The sequence below is a fragment of the Lissotriton vulgaris genome, chromosome 6 (genome assembly GCF_964263255.1).
Source record: "Lissotriton vulgaris chromosome 6, aLisVul1.2, whole genome shotgun sequence".
NCBI classification, from domain to species: Eukaryota; Metazoa; Chordata; class Amphibia; order Caudata; family Salamandridae; genus Lissotriton; species Lissotriton vulgaris.
This window is the reverse complement of record NC_141694.1, coordinates 516766530-516784272: the sequence shown is the minus strand read 5'-3', so window position 1 is coordinate 516784272 and position 17743 is coordinate 516766530.

The following is a 17743-nucleotide window of genomic DNA, read 5'->3' as shown; positions in this document are numbered from 1 at the left end:
TTGGAATGATATTTGGCGCTGCACCCCCACGCGCGGTCCAGTTCCTGGAGCACATAGTCTTGGTTGCAGCGCACAGAGACCTTACACTGCCGCACACAGAGGAAAAAAATTAGAGAGAACATTTCTAACCATACCGATGAAACAGGTATACTATATGATTTTATTGGGGTTGACTGATATTACTTAGAAAAAACACATAGACATGCAATTGATCTCATCATAGGAGCATATTTCCAAGACAAATGTAAAATACAAAAATAAAAAGATAAATGAAAACTGATGTATGAAGCGAATAGAAATATTTTTGAAGATGTTAATACCTATGTCTAAACTAAGCCAGCTGTGCGATAAATATGACATAGATAAAAACATTTGAAGATAAGATCAACCAAATAACAAGAATGTTCACAATAATTGAGATGTAAATTGGTTCTGGAGAATATAACGTTTTTTGCTTTGTATATCTACTACTGTATGACATAACCAATGTGCATGGGTTGCCACACACACAAAGTCACCTAAATGAAAAGGAAGATGGATATAGTTACATATACTCACCTATACTTCAAATTGTTAGAAAAAAACAATCATGTTCTACAATGGCAAACAGGTATCACCAGCTAATCGTGTCCACGGCTTCCTCAGTCTCCAACAAAACCAAGTCAAGGTCGTCACCCCTATCCTCTACTGAGTCCATCACATCTGAGTTGCCTGATCCTCAATGCTGTGCTCCTATTCGGAATAGACCTGTTTTGGTCCGGGGGCACTAAATCCACTATAACTCCTCTCAAGTATCGCACTAACACTGAACCAAGGATTTTATGGTTACAATTCAACATTGAGAGTGGGCTATATGCTTGAGAGGCCATGCAATCCTTACTCTGCTTGTGTAATGTTATAATAGTTGCCTCTCTCATAGTTTGAGAGCGCCCCTTGCTCCAGCGCATATAGTGCAGCGACATACATTTTTCCTACAGTATCTCCTCAAAAATCTGATACCACTTTGCTGGAAGGCTCTCTGGCTGCGGAGAGTTGGATGTATTTAAATCTCTTATTGCTGCCTTAATTTCTCCTTGTGTGTTTGGAGCCTCAAGTAATTCCAGCTGTACCTGTGTAAGCCTATGGATCTGTGGTGTTTTTAATACCAGATATATGTCTTCCTCTTGATGAATCAGGGACAGTGTGTAAAGTGCCTTATAGCATGAGTAGAATGTGTCTTGAGTTTAGTGTTGTGTATTCACCATGTTCCCCTCATTGTTCTGCAGAGCTGTGATTGTGGCCAAGGCTCTGTTGTTGTGCAAGAGCCATGCTAGCAGTCTCCCAGGCCTGTCCCCCTCCTAGTTAAGCAATTATCGGTACATTATGTTATGTAGAAACCTTTTATCAGCCATTTTAACTAGTAGTTCCACCAGCAATTCCTGCACTATTTTTCTCAGCTCCCGGGTCCGGGCTTGTTTGTTTTGCTTCAAGCCTCCAATTAAAAGTGTTAATATCCCTATCTAGCAGCATGCTGATCATAGATATCACTAGGACTCTCATAGCCACCTTCATTGCTTCCCATTCAGTGCCACTGTCTGTGGCAGTGTCATCATTTTGTCAAAAATAGTGTGTTATGTTTTCTTGTAGCAAGGGGGCAATTGCCGGATTAACAATGATGTTATGTGGGTGGTCTGGTCCAGGTAGTTCGGTCATTGATAAGTGAAGATCAATGGGGAATGATCCAGATGGACCCTGTTGGTGTAGATCATATTTCTAATTTTGTGGCAGTCCTCGCTAAAGTATAAAACAGTCAGTGTATATGTGTTCCACCCGTGTAATGTGAGTATACCTAGTCTGTGAGAAATGTTGTTGTTGATGACTGGGGTGTGAGCCCTGGCATGCGACAGCCACAATTGCTTGCAAGATGAACCAAAAAAAGCCACCAAATTAGCCTGTGCTCAACCCTGGGTAGCTTGACGCAAAAAGCAGTAAGGCTTAATTCAGTGGCACTATGTAAATTATTTATGCCGTATTCAAACAGCAGTAATGTGAAAACACACACAAAACAAATCCCAAACCAATTTAGAAAAATAGATTGAATGTTAATAAATGATTTGACAATAAAACAACAAAACTCCAATCAGTAGAACTGGAGTTATGATTTTTTTAAAGTTTAAGGTTCAAAATAGCTCCTAAAAGATAAAAGCACCAAACGCAGACATCTAGCTGCATGAGATGGTTCAAAGTCAAAAGTTAAGGCCAACCGAGATGGCACGCACAGAGAAGGTAATTTTCTGTGGGGCACGTCTGCAGGAAATGTATGAGGAGGCAGCGTCATCATTAGATGGCCTTGGGTCGAAACTGCTGTGAAGATTTCTATGTTCAGACTTAATACCCAAAATGGAAGTAAAAAAATTAAAAAACGACAGTCGTATGAGGCACAAGACTGTAGCCGAAGACAGCTCCATGAGGTTGGATACCTCTTTGGCAAAGGACTGCAGAAATGGATTTTCTGCTGGGGAGAAGAATGTAGTGGTAGAAGTTGTGAAGTCAATCTGACCAGCAATGCACTGTAGTGTAGTTCCTATATTCCCAATAGGCTCTGCACGTTGGAATAATATATCCTGTAGATGTGACGTAGGACTTATGTCTACTAGGTCTCTATCGAATATATTAAACTTAATTGTGAGTACCAGCTAGTACCAGCTAGCTCAGAGATCACTAGAAACTTTTTTTAATTCACAAGAAGGGATTAGGTTCTGATAACCGCATAAACATGACAACTTTTGTTTCCCCAAGATAAAACTGATCTTCAGAGTCGTGGAAACAATAGATAGATATTTTACTCAGTCATTCGTGCATGCTTTATTTCATCAGAGGTGCAGAGAAATAGAGAGACAGGCGTTTTCAATAAAACAATTTATTGAACAGTCTTCCTTCTCATGCAGAAGAAATGAACTGCTAAAAAAGCGATACTGGCTGTAAAGTATAATGCATACATCAAGAGGAGTATTATAAAATAATACTGTAAAAGCATGGTATGGTTTCTAAGCCATACAATACATACATAAATAAATAAAAACTAAAAAGTGCTCAACTGGTGCTTCTAAAATACGCTTACCCCAATGTACCTAACCTAAGTCTAGCATGAGGGAAGAAGTAAGTGTGGTGTAGCATAAGTTCAGTATTCTTTGGCCAAGAATCTATCCAAGATTTCTCTTAGGGTCTAATCAGCTCCGTACCTTGGTTTAGAATGAAGGTCTGTCTCAGAACTCGATTTCCCAACAACCCGCAAGGGTAGCTTGGAAAGACTGGAGCTGGATTTCTCGGCAAGAGAAAAGACAGCATCTCTCTTAGTGCGTCTGCTGGAGGGTCGGCTTTCTTCGGCACTTGCTGTTGCGAGATGCGTCGGGCAAGTAGATAGGCGAACTGCTCCAAACCACTGTGTGTTTGCTATTGCAAGTTTGGGCATATTTATACCATGAAGGTGCCGAGTTTGACGCAAAGGTGGACATAATAACATCATCAAAGAGTTTCAGTTCTTTGAAAACTCCATGAGTTCTTGGACAAATCAAAGAAAGGGGAAGTCCCTAACTGCTGAAGCAGAGTTTTCCAAGAAATCGTAGTGGATTTTCGGAACTAGTGGAAGTAGCGATGCCGTATTTGGACTGCATGAGCTATGTCTAAATATGGTTATGATATCTATGCTTATATTAGGATATGGTGATTTATATCTATATAAGGGCATGAATCTGGAAAATTACACTAGGGTCCTAAAATGCTATACAAAACCCACTCCACTTTATTATGTTCAACATTACTAAATTTAAGCACTAAAACATAGCTAAAGCATGTGTTTACAATCCCACCCAAAAATACATAAACATGCATTTTAAATGATTACACATGGAAATGTGCAAAAAATGAGACCCTGTGGTTTGTATTTGCAAGAGAGGTCAGAGATACTGACTGTACAAAGACGTGTGGGGAGATTATGGTCTGAGCGGAGTCCCTAATTTCAATTGAAGTATAGTTGCAAAGGCATATAGAACACTCATCATAATGTATACCAAGACATTAATCAATAAACAAATCCACCAAAGATATAAAAACAATTAGCACAATTTATTATGGTACCTCCCTATTAGGGTTACAATCTAATTTATGAAAAAGACATTATTCAAGTGATTATCATCATAAATTTTTTTTGTTAAAAAACAGTCAAAAGAAAGAGTCGACACGGCGTTACGGTGTCTGTTTACAATAGTCACACCTTCATTAGGACATTTGACAATTGACTTGTTATCTAAAAATTAAAAAACAATATTTTAGATGTCTAATACGGTTACATGGAGAACAATAACACTTATAAAAGTGAATTAACACAATACATTTGTTGCTATGAATTCTGTATCAAACAATATATGTTTACACAGTATTCATAGCAACAAATGTATTGTGTTAATTGACTTTTATAAGTGTTATTGTTCTCCATGTAACCGTATTAAGTGAACCACTGCCTATAGCAGTTTAACATAGACAAACTGAACCATTTATAAATTTAAAGTATTCTCTCTTACAGCATTAAGAACTATCAACCGATATTACCCAACCTGATATGGCTGCCAAAAAGTCAGGAGTGAATGTTTATAAGAAATCATGTAATGTCATCATTGATTTGTATATAACTGAAATAATGTGAAGCACTACTTATGACTGTTTAATGTTAGATCAAATTAACCATGTATAAAGGTTAAACATCCCATTCCCCGGTACCAAGAACCATCGACTAAATTTCAACCCGATGTAGGCTGCCAAAAAGTCGGGAGTGAATGTTTATAAGAAATCGTGTAATATCATCATTGTTTTGTATATAACTGAAATAATGTGAAGTACTGCTTATGACTGTTTAATGTTAGATCAAATTAACTGTGTATAAAGGTTAAACATCCCTTTCCCCGGTACCAAGAACCATCGACTAAACTTTCCCAATCCAATATGGCCGCTATAGTCGGGTGATTAGCCGTAAACAAACGTATAACCTAATTTTGGGTCTATGTAAAGAATTGTAGAGGAATTTAGATGCGCAATAGACAAACAAAAAGATAAATTGCCTTTATTTTATTCATTTATTTTTTAGTCATAAATTAGTAGTAGACAAGAACGGCGACATCCGGGTCACGCTAAAAACTACATACACGAGGCTTGAGCTGTCTCGATTCTTGTGGATAATACCCTCACAAAAAAATAAGTTTATACATAAGTGAAGATAGTGATAAAATACTAAATGTTTGTCAATCGAGTTTTATTCGAAAAACATTAATAATGACAATTGTTTACTTCCGGGTAACAAACGCGAGAGTCAGCATATAAACCAGTACTAAATCCGGGTTAATACTTTCCCGGATGACCTGAACACAGAGGAGCAGGGAGGCCGAATCCATAGATTGATGTATGTGATAGAAAGCCCGACTCGAGCCTTTTTTTCGCTGGAGAACAGTGATATATCTCTTGCATTAAATTAGAGATATCTCGTTCTGCTCGCTACATGGACAATCAATTATACTTTATAAAATATCTGTCCGCCTGCAGTTACCCAAAAATGATGTTTTCGTGCTAGATACGTCCCGCAGTTACCTAATAATGATGTTTTCGAGCTAAATACGTCCGGCTCATATTGAATTCCCTACATAGTGAGAGATAGAATTGATTTTCAAGGACCTTAGATGCTCCGATTATGAAAGCACATGAAAAGAGACTCACAAGTAAGATTGATGTCTCTGGGCTTATATTAAAGAGGGCCCCCCTAAATGAACTTCATAGATCTTTGAACATATAAGTGAAGAGCCAATAGGATCAGTATATTTATTGTATATATTATTTGCTTCTACAGACTTATGAAAGACAGGAAGCGAATCAAGCCGTCCTGCATCGGATAAGCCATATTTTAATCACAGTTGCCGAGTAAAAACGAGCATTCAACTCGGTGAGTAAGCTGGTAGAAATACGTGGTACAAAAGGGGGTGGTGATGGACGGGGCATCTGAATCAATCAAACACTCACACCCAGTCAAAAGATCTGGGTTTAATCCATCACCGTTCTTTAGCCCACTCTGCCACCCCAGTTCAGACATGGCTATATGCAAATCAGTCTGACCCTGTGCCTCATGGGAACAGTCCAGCCCGAACTGCCAAGCCATGTCTTCCTTGGACCGGAACTACATAGTACAGCTTAAAATGATGATAAACTCGCCAAATCAGGGAGAAGACCTCTATATAATGTGTCCTGTTTTATACCTAGTGATTCCGAATTGAAGAAGGGGTCAGAGACTTTTATTGAAAATGTTGATATAGCAAATTACGGTGGCTCCTCCATGCTGAATCATAAGCGCAGATGTTTTAAAGCAGGTAATGATAATAGAAAATCTACAACACAAGCCTAGGATTTTTTCTTGCAAAGAAAGATAGGTAACTGTGAATATTCTGTTCTTCTCCTTATACAAAAGGTCTTACACTACTAGAAGAAACAGATTGATACAAATCTCCGGTCGCTCTAGAAGTCTTTTAATTGATAAAATCCTCTACGAAAGGTATTTGTTTATAAAATCTGGGCAACTTGGAAAACACTATTAATCACTTAGTTGACCCCCCCTTTTCTATAAAAAAATTAAAAAAGAGTGTGCATGGGAGGGATTAAAAGGTTTTCCCTACACAGTAAGAGGTTAAGGAGGTTACTGGGCGTTAAGAAAACAAAAATCCAAACGTCATGTATGTACTACTGTATATACAGATTTTTTACAAAACAAGACATCTAAAATATTGTTTTTTAATTTTTAGATAACAAGTCAATTGTCAAATGTCCTGATGAAGGTGTAACTATTGTAAACAGACACCGAAACGCCGCGTCGACTCTTTCTTTTGACTGTTTTTTAACAAAAAAAATGTATGATGATAATCACTTGAATAATGCCTTTTTAATAAATTAGATTGTAACCCTAATAGGGAGGTACGATAATAAATTGTGCTAATTGTTTTTATATCTTTGGTGGATTTGTTTATTGATTAATGTCTTGGTATACAGTATGATGAGTGTTCTATATGCCTTTGCAACTATACTTCTATAGTTGAAATTAGGGACTCCGCTCAGACCATAATCTCCCCACACGTATTTGTACAGTAAGTATCTCTGACCTCTCTTGCAAATACAAACCACAGGGTCTCATTTTTTGCACTGTTCACTCCCCTCCCTGTGTATATTACCGGGGGAACCTTCCAATATATTTGTTGTGTTACATGCACACGGAAATGAGCATTAATACTGTACGCATATAAAAGCAATGATTTTATTGTAAGCATAAAATATGATATTGGCAATGCTAACTGAATGAATCAAAATTACATTTATGAAATGGCTCTAAATACACAGTAGACAAAAGTTGAAACACTTCATTAAGTAGATCAATCGTACACAGATGAGAAGCATCGCCGTCAGCGTCAGTCGCATTAGCAATGTTCTCAGGAGATGGTACCTGTGTCCCCATTGGTCCACGTATCTCACCCTCGGCTGGAATTTCCGGTGAGACCAAAATGAATGCCGTCATGAGGATTGTAGCCGTTGGGGGCAACACATTGCATGAGCCGTTACCGAACCAAGGAAAGCGTCAACGTCTGTTTGCAGAGCTGATGAAGTGTTAGACAGATATCCAACACGCATTCCTCTCCACAAAGCAGGCATCATAGAACAGGTAAGATGCAATCTTGCCAAATTGGTCTGAACGATAGGAACCACGTGGTATTCAGATCTCTCAAACAAGCCAAGCCAAGAATCTGTGTTATGCGTTCATGATACTGCATTGCCAGAAGAGTGTTCTACTTGGTAATCCGGGGTATCGCTGGTGACTGGACTTGCCACAACTGAGCAGAATGAACAAAAATAGTATCCCTGATGGACAATGGAGAAACAGCGGCCCTCATCCTCCTAGACCTCTCTGCGGCATTCGACACGGTCTGCCACCGCACCCTAGTACGGCGCCTCAGCAACATCGGAATCCAGGACAAGGCGCTGGACTGGATCATCTCCTTCCTCGACGGAAGAACACAGAGAGTCCGCCTACCACCGTACAAGTCAGAGGCCTCCGAAGTCACCTGCGGCGTCCCTCAAGGATCATCTCTGAGCCCCACCCTCTTCAACGTCTACATGAGCCCCCTCGCGGCCATCGTACGCAAACACAACCTCAGCATAATCTCCTACGCCGACGACACCCAACTGATCCTCTCCCTGACCAACGACCCCGCCGCCGCCAGATCCAACCTGCACGAAGGGATGAAAGAGGTAGCCGAGTGGATGACGACCAGCCGCCTGAAACTGAACTCGGACAAGACGGAGGTCCTCATCCTGGGCTCCTCACCCTCCGCCTGGGACGACTCCTGGTGGCCTCCCGCCCTGGGCACCGCACCCAAACCGACAGACCATGCACGCAACCTGGGCTTCCTCCTGGACTCCTCCCTCTCCATGACCAGGCAAGTCAACAACGTCTCCTCGGCGTGCTTCAACATCCTACGCATGCTACGGAAGATCTTCTGGTGGATCCCCACCGAGACCAGGAAGACCGTCACCCAGGCCCTCGTCACCAGCCGACTGGACTACGGCAATGCCCTCTACGCCGGTACCACCGCCAAGCTCCAGAAGAGACTCCAGCGGATCCAGAACGCCTCAGCCAGACTCATCCTCGACATCCCACGAACCAGCCACATCTCCGGACATCTGAGAGACCTTCACTGGCTCCCCGTCAACAAAAGAATCACCTTCCGCCTCCTCACCCACGCACACAAAGCCCTACACGACCAAGGCCCGAGCTACCTCAACAGCCGAGTCAACTTCTACGCTCCCAAACGCCACCTCCGATCAGCCAACCACGCCCTCGCCGCCGTCCCCCGCATCCGAAGAGCGACTACAGGAGGAAGGTCCTTCTCCTACCTGGCCGCCAAGACCTGGAACTCCCTCCCGACCGACCTGCGCCTGACCCAAGACCACCTCTCCTTCAGGAAGAAGCTGAAGACCTGGCTGTTCGAGCAGTAGCGGCACCCCCCCTCCCCCCCCCCCCCCCAGCGCCTTGAGACCCTACGGGTATGTAGCGCGCTTTACAAGTGTCACTGATTGATTGATTGTTTTGAGTCCCAAACCGAGAGGCAGACCGCTGAACACAGAGTGCACTAAGTTTGGAAAAATGCCTAGGATTGCTTCAAAGGGTTCCTAACAGTCCTGAAAAAATCATCTTAAATACATGTGCAATACCACTGGTATCAGACATGTTTAAGATATGACCTAACATTTCTGCGAAATGTATGGGGCAGATTGTTGATAATAAGGCATGTATCTCTGCAGAGGACCTTGCAACTTGCAGATCATATGTCTCTCTGGACGAGGTCAGTGGCACAGTTTTTTGTAAAAGAATGGCTTTCATTCTGCTTAAAGTATCAATTCGCATAGAGGAGATGTTCAGTGAAGGCCATAGCGGCGACTCCCTGTCAGTCTTAGTTTTAGGAAACAATACTTGCATACAGCAAGTGGCCCTGGCTGACACACTAAAGAGATAGGCTATTCCTGGCATCATTCCACAACAGCTGTGATCATTCAACATTATGTAGCTCCCATTGGAAAGCTGCCGAAAAATTGGATCTATCACTGCCACCGGGGAACCCTGCAGGTGGTACGATAAGTTGTTTGAGGAACTATCACAGGCTCCATGTAAATTAATGCCCTGACATAGAAGTGTCCCGCTCAATGTGGTTTTGCAATTTTTACCACTAAGAAATACCTCCTTTTCCCCACTCCAACATTTTTACGTGTATGGTAAATCCCAGGTCGACTTTATGTATTCTTTACCCAACCTTTCATACAGGCCTGCTGGTATGTGTTTTAAGCAATACTGAAACTGGAAAATCGTCACTGGTATCGTGATGGCACCATGTATTATCCATTCAACCGCCGGCTTTTCAGAAACCGTTAATGGTAATCTTTCCAGTTTTTCTATGCTCAGCACCGTATAGTCTGCTCTCCTCTGTGAGATAAACAAAGAGATTTGTTTATCTGTAAGGTTAAATCCAGTAAACAATGACGTGGTGTTGACTAGATGCCAAGGCACATAGCCTGAACGAAGGTTTTGTAACGTCCAGCCTAGCAGCATTATAGAACGCAATTGAGACTGTCCTTGTTGTAACATGAGCAAGTCTTGTTCCATTATGTCTATAGCAGAGGATACAATGCTGTCCAAAGAATAAATTCTGGATGACAGAGTTGTTATTTTTAACAAAGAAGGGAGGTAGAGTACCAAGTAGGATTCCTACTCCACGGGCACTGATACATAAACAAGAAGAATCCTACTGCTAGTGTTGGGAGAAAAGGAGGGGAAGCACTCAGTGTTGTGTAAAATACCCCTCACACACCAACAGGCCCCTTGGTGTCATGCTTCATCATCGGGGTCTTCGCACCCCGCTATAGGGATGCGGCACGCTGCGACCTACGACTACGTGGGAGCGTTGACAGGTGTTGACTATGTGTGGTGTGTGTTGACTGTGAGTGATAGGAGGATTAAATGTGAGTGGGAAACGTGGTGAGAAAGTTTAAAAAGTACCTGGCTAGTGGGAAAAAGACGAAAAAGAAGAAGAAAAAGACGAGGTTGATTTGTCTTAATTATGGACAAAACCATAATTAAGACAAATCAACCTCGTCTTTTTCTGCACACCTTTTTAATAGCACCAGCTAGGGGTACGAAATAAAGTTTTTTCTTTTTCCCACTAGCCAGGTACTTTTTAAACTTTCTCACCACGTTTCCCACTCACATTTAATCCTCCTATCACTCACAGTCAACACACACCACACATAGTCAACACCTGTCAACGCTCCCACGTAGTCGTAGGTCGCAGCGTGCCGCATCCCTATAGCGGGGTGCGAAGACCCCGATGATGAAGCATGACACCAAGGGGCCTGTTGGTGTGTGAGGGGTATTTTACACAACACTGAGTGCTTCCCCTCCTTTTCTCCCAACACTAGCAGTAGGATTCTTCTTGTTTATGTGACAGAGTTGTTAACCCATTGTCAACTACAGAGGGAGCTTTCTCTAAATTAATATGATCAATTTCTCGTATTCGTTCTGTAGTTTCCATTTGCGTGACTTTCCATGCTTCATTATAAGCAGCGTAAATACCGGCATATATGAAACGTTTATACCATTGTTTGCAAGGTCCTAGTAAGAATTCTCTCAAATCAATGCCATCTTTAAGTAAAGTTAAGTGTTGTTTTATATCTGGGAGTGCGGATTTTTGTAGCCACTCAAGGCACAGTTGCCCTACACTGTAAATTGTTATTATCCCTGGATGTTGTCTCTGGATATATCTTGGATCTGGCCTAGTTACTGTAAACCCTTGTGTCTTGTTCAGGAATCTTTTCTGACAGTTATTCGTGTTTGTGGGCCAGATTAACCATTTTTTCCAATCTGGATTAGTTCTGTTTTGTTGTAAAATATAATTGACGTATACCTCCTCATCTGTAGTTCTATTACTATCAGGTGTGGATTTAGGTATGGATGGTTTGTTTAAGTATTTTATCTTAGCCAGGCCAAGAGAAGATGTCTGTTGAACAGTTTCATTTAAAAACAGAATTTGTTCTGGGATGATGCAGGCTCTAAATAAGGCTTCTAAACCTTGCACCTGCCAGTCTTTTGTGCTCCAGACAGTTTTTGTCTCAATGTTGTCCTTCCAAAAGTCAAAACCTAATGTGGACAATTGAGCATAAAAGGCCGCAGAATAAATTTACTTAGTATTAGTCAACATACTTTTCATGCCTGTCTTATTAACATTTTTGAAGTAAAATGTTTCTGGATTTGTGACATTAAAACCTGAGAAGTATGGACATTTTTCATTAAATGTTTTAGAGCTACCCTTTGGCTGGCGTTGGACAATGTTCCCATTGATTATAAGTTAAAACATTCCTAGGGTTTGCAGATTTCTGCAAAAACTTTGTGACCAAAATGGTTAAAACAATACATGTGTTCATAATCTGATGAACCTTCTAAGTATTCATGTTTTGCAAATTTTGCTGACATTTCTAAGTCTGCCATTATGTTAATAAAAGTCTAAAAGTCCCAATCATCAGAAAATGTACTGGGCGAAACAAAATCACTCAAGGAAACCTTAAATTGGTGTGGAATCTTCAGTGCTGTCCCATGCTATACAACCAGGTGGAGGAACAACTGTGATGTTCACTGATCAGGTCTCTGTTCACGATGAGATAATTTGTGTGGATTACTTGCTGTGTCCATTTTACTTTATTTCCCATCTATCAGCTTTCCCAAACTTAAAACAAGAATGAGCCATAGTAGGAGAAAAAGTACATCTAACACAATCCAAAATTCAACCCATGGTGAAACCAGATATGTATTTGCAAGCTGGTGAAAACGTTCTGTTACTTATTCCTTGAAAGTTTTATTTTCTGGCGTTGTTTCGGGCTCCCTTGGATCCTCAGAAAACGTATCAAAATTAATGAAATAGCCAGAGGCAGTTGTGTCAATTGTTGGTATTGCATCCGGATTATTTGAAATCGCTGGAGCTGCTTGTTCCCTCGACATATTAGTATAGTCAGATGCTACATCATTGTAGACAGGAGTTTCTTGATGAACTGGTTTTTGGGTCTCAAGAGGCACAAATTCCATATATTTGTTGCATAGTCCTTATTTTCTTACTGCAGATTCTTCAAAGGTGATGAGTCTTTCAGTTTGAACCTCTTGGATAGTAGCAAAATTTGGTCGTCTACTACATCTTTGGAGTGCACTGGGCCTACTACTTATTATCAGCCACATGGTGTGGTTTTACCAGGTCAATTGATATGAACCGGTTCTCCTTTCTTCCACCAAGGGGCGGCAGTAACACTGTTCTTGATCTGTGGACTGCTAGTACAGGTACTGGTTTTCTGTAAGAAGGCCCAAATTCCTTCTTATCCGCTATTTTCTCTCTGACCAGATACCCAATTTTTGGAATCCAGACAGGTCTTGCTGGGACAGGTGGTTTTTCTGCAGTGGTCGTGGGCTTCTGTATGGCGTTGCTTAGACTTCTTCTTGTTTCATTTAAGTCCTGTAAAACAGCCAAACGGTCTTTGATATCAAAGGGTTTTTGTTCTACCACTGAAGTATGACGATCGAGGTCTTAGACAATCATTCTAGTACCAAAAAGGATTTCATATGGAGTGATTTCACCCAGAGAATTCCTTGGCAGGTTTTTAAGACTACGTTGAACACTTATTAGATTTTTGACCCACCAGTCACCCGAGCCTAATACCCTTGCCGTTATAGATTGCTTTATGTCACGTTTTTTTCTTTCCACTACCACATTTCCCTCAGGATGGAATGGACTAGAGTAAATCAATACAACGCCCAAGCTGGCCATGGACTCCTTGTAACTTGAGAGCTAAACGCATTACTCTTGTCACAATGTAGCATACGGAATGCGTATGTGCCGATAAAGTCTCGGAAATCTTTTATAACAGTTTGTGCGTCAGCCGAGCGCTGAGGCCTCATCCAAATGAATCTTGTCCTAATAGTTGTGGGACCGCTTTTGTCCATAGGGACGTCTGAGCATGGATAGTCAAATGCTATCTAACAATGGTGTCTGTACTGGGCTGGCTACACTGTAGTCAGGAATCTGGCTGCGCTCTAAGCTGTGATCTATGTAACAGGCATCACAATTAATTCCAAATTCGTAAATGTGGGCACTCATCCCTGGCCACCAGTACATCTCTTTTAATTCTAGCAGAGATTTTTAGATCCCTTAATGTATCAGATTCCTGTTTGGAATTACCCTATCCCCCACTCCAGGGATTAGAGCAAAGGGAACAGAGTTGGTGTCAATTATGTATGAATATTCGAGTGGATAGTTTAGAGGTAACATGAAAGTAGGAACCCAATTTACTGGGTTCCGAGACCTAGCTTGTGTTGTGGTCACTGATCAAATTTTGTCAGTAAAGACCAATAAGAAAGAAAAATGTCTTTCTAGTGTCCCCTTACTCACCGGGGTTTCCCCACGGTGACATGCTTCATCATTGGGGCCATCCCAGTTCTCTACGAAAAGGGGCGTGCTACGACTTGCGAACTACATAGGAGCACTTGGTTATGAAGGACTATGCGTGGTGCAAGTGAGATTGTGGTGGAGTGGGTGTGAGTGATTTAAAAATACCGTGCTAGTGGGCCTCAACAAATTTATTTTACTCCTTTTTTTTAATTGAGAATTTAAGCGGTATCAAAAAAAAAAGCAAATACAGATAGTTATACAAAAATTAATGCAAAACAATTCATAAAGAAAATCAGATCTGATCATAAATGCAATTCGATATTATTACAAGAGCGAAATGGAGGACCATAGGAGACATAAATATATAAATATATAGATATGTATCATAAAAATAAAAATATGACCATCGCTGCATATAAACACATAACCACCTAAGATGTTACCGACGATCTATATATTATAACAAAGCAGATTTATAAATAACAAATCACCCGCAATCCAACCCGACTGATTAAAAAACTCTACCCTCCCTCCATACCTTTAGCGGAGCCCAGATTTTACATCCAAAATCCCACAATTTCCTACCTTTGTGCAGATAAAGCATAGATTCAATATTATGGATAGCAAGAAGCCTGGCCAGCCACATTGAGAAGGTCGGGGTATTTGGGTCCTTCCAAGCAGCTGACAGCAGGATCCGTAGGACGGCCACAGCCAGAAAGATAAATGCCACGCTTTCTCTGCTACTAGGACCCAGCTTACTATCGGTCCCAAGAATCATCGCTGTTGGGGATAGACTGATCTTAGAGCCTAGCAACCCCTCTAAGAATTTCTTGATCTCGGTTTTAATTACAGTAAGTTTTTTGCAAGAAAAGAACATATGTAGCAGGTCAGCCGAGCCTTGCTGAGATCTCGGGCAATTGCTATCCGTCCTCATACCCCAATCGTATAGCTTGGAAGGAGTGTAGTATAGATTGAAGAGAGTTTTAAAATGCTGTGCCTTCAGATTGGAGGACCGAAGCACCTGCCTATCCAGATGTAGGGCTTTATCAAGATCTACATCTGGATCTTGCAGTTTAGCTGCCCAGGCTGCCTCATGTTTCTCCAGATCATCTGGCAGCTTTTCATTTAACTCCTGATATATAACCCTAGTCCTATCTCCACCCCTCAATAGATATTCAAGTATGAAGCTACGAGCGCCAAAAGCAACTGCCGATACAGCAGCCTTAAGTGTTTGCGAAATCTGAAGGTACTTGAAGCTCTGACCGGTAGGCAAACCGTATTTCTGCTGAATGGCACCAAGAGTCATAATAATGCCATTCAGTATTACATCCCCCACTGTCTGGATACCCTGCTGTTCTCATATTTTCCAAGCCCCGTCTGCGCTCAGGTTCGGGAAGAACCCTGATTTCCACAATGGTGTATGTGTGGTAATCCTAGGGATCTGTAATGATTTTTGCAGTGTTTTCCACACATCCCAAGCGCCAAGGGGAACCTTAAGCCTATTTTTTTTTAAAAATCTGCACCCAGTTTTTCTTAATAATGCACCAATGGCTTCTTCCCCCATTAAAAGCTCATATATTGATGGGGGGGGCATACAAATCAGAGGTCGGGTCCAGGGTGTGTTTCTCCCTAGATGTAGATTCAAATAAAACGGACATCTGAGTCAATAGACAGGCCCAATGATAAAATCTTACATTTGGAACTCCCAAACCTCCATGTTCCTGGGGAAGAGTCATGTATTTAGCTGCCCTCCTTGTCTTACCATATTGCCACAGGAAGCTGTTAAAAATAGACTCGGTTTTTTTTTATCACCCCCTCCTCGATTAGATGAGGGATGGATCTATATAAATACAGAAGTTTGGGCAGCATGGTCATTTTAAAACATTTGTCCTACCTATAAGGGATAAATGCAATGCATCCATACGCTTCAAGTCTATCTCGATTTTTTTGAGGAGTGGATTAAAATTATCTTGTACAATTGAGCCTGTATCTGCATTAATAATTAGTCCAAGATAAGTTGCAGAGTTGACATATCGCTGATCCATTTTAACTATGTCCTTAGAGCATATCACCTGCGTTTTTGCCTAATTTAAGCAATACCCAGAATAATATCCAAATTGCTTGGTAACTTCAACCAAAATTCGCATGGTCTCTGCAGGATCTGATGTAATGACTGCCAGATCGTCGGCATATGCTAACATTTTACTCTCGAACCCGTTGGTTATTACCGGCTTGATACTGCGATTCCCCAGTATCTGCCTAACCAGTGGGTCGATATATAATGCAAATAAAATAGGTGAGCAGGGGCACCTCTGACGGGTGCCCATGCTTATCATAATTTTATCTGAGCTCAGACCCATCATCTGAATGCGAGCCACCGGGTCACAATACATGGCCTTAATAGCTGTCAGAATTTTAGGGCCAAAACCTCTCTCCACAAGGACAACCCAGAGACATTGCCACCTAACGTGATCGAACGCTTTTTCTGCGTCAAGGAGGATCATGGCACTTCCCCGCCCCCCCCCTCAGCATTGGCCTCAAACAGCGAAATTGCTCTTCTAATGTGGTCTGTCGTACCGCGACCTGGAATGAAACTATGCTGCCAGGGGGAGACGAGTCCACCAATGATCCTCCCCAACCTCATGGCCAAGATCTTCGCGTATAGCTTGTTGTCAGAATTTATGAGAGAGATCGGCCTATATGACCCAGTACTTTTTGTGGAAGACAACTATATTAGTATCCTTCAATGTTTCGGGGATTTTGTCCGTACAGATAATTCCATTAAACAGGTCCAATAACAGCGGAGTGACTTCAGCCGACAAACATTTGTAAAGCTCCAGGGGAATGCTGTCAGGTCCAGTTTAGTTTGCTCCTAGGTTGGTACATTAAAACTGCATTTTAACCTATAATGAGGATTAAATCAGTGACCAAAATTTTTCTTTCTTTTTGGTCTTTACTGACAAAATTTGATCAGTGACCACAACACAAGCTAGGTCTCTGAACCCAGTAAATTGGGTTCCGACTTTCATGTTGCGTCCCTGGAGGCCGACCTAGTCTTTTAGTTCCTCCTTCTCCCTCCTTTTAGTGTATTTGTAGTTTAGAGGTAACGCAGCTCCGCTGCCTTTGCTTGTGGCATTGACAGCTAGCATTGTTTCACCGTCTATTTTTGTTTTTGAACAAGTGATTGCAGGTATGGAAGCCGTTTGTACAGCTGCCTTCGCTGCTTCATCAGCCAATGAATTTCCTGCAACGTGAACAGCATCCCGCTGATGACTCAGTGTATGGATCACGTGAGTCTTTTGTAGTTGTTTCTGTAACAGAACTACTTGTTCCCAAAGCAACTTATGCTTGATTGTGCCACCTTTTGCATCTTTGAAGCCGTTTTGAACCCAGTTCTGCAAGTATTCATTGTTAGACTGAATGCAGTAATACGAATCCCACACTATGAGTGTGGGGAACTCACGATCAGTATTTTCAAGTGCCATCGTGAAAGCCTGTAGTTCAGCTCGCTGAGCTGTACAGTCTCAGAAAGATTGAGTTTTTGTGACCATAGGTCTGAATTTACCATCGTGCCAGTGACCTTTGACAATCACACATGCTGCACTATAAGCTTGTTTTCCCCCAATTGCGGGTTGAGCTGCTCCGTCTGTATAAATTATACATCCGTAATGTTCTAGAGGCAGTATCTCAGTGGGCAGAGGACA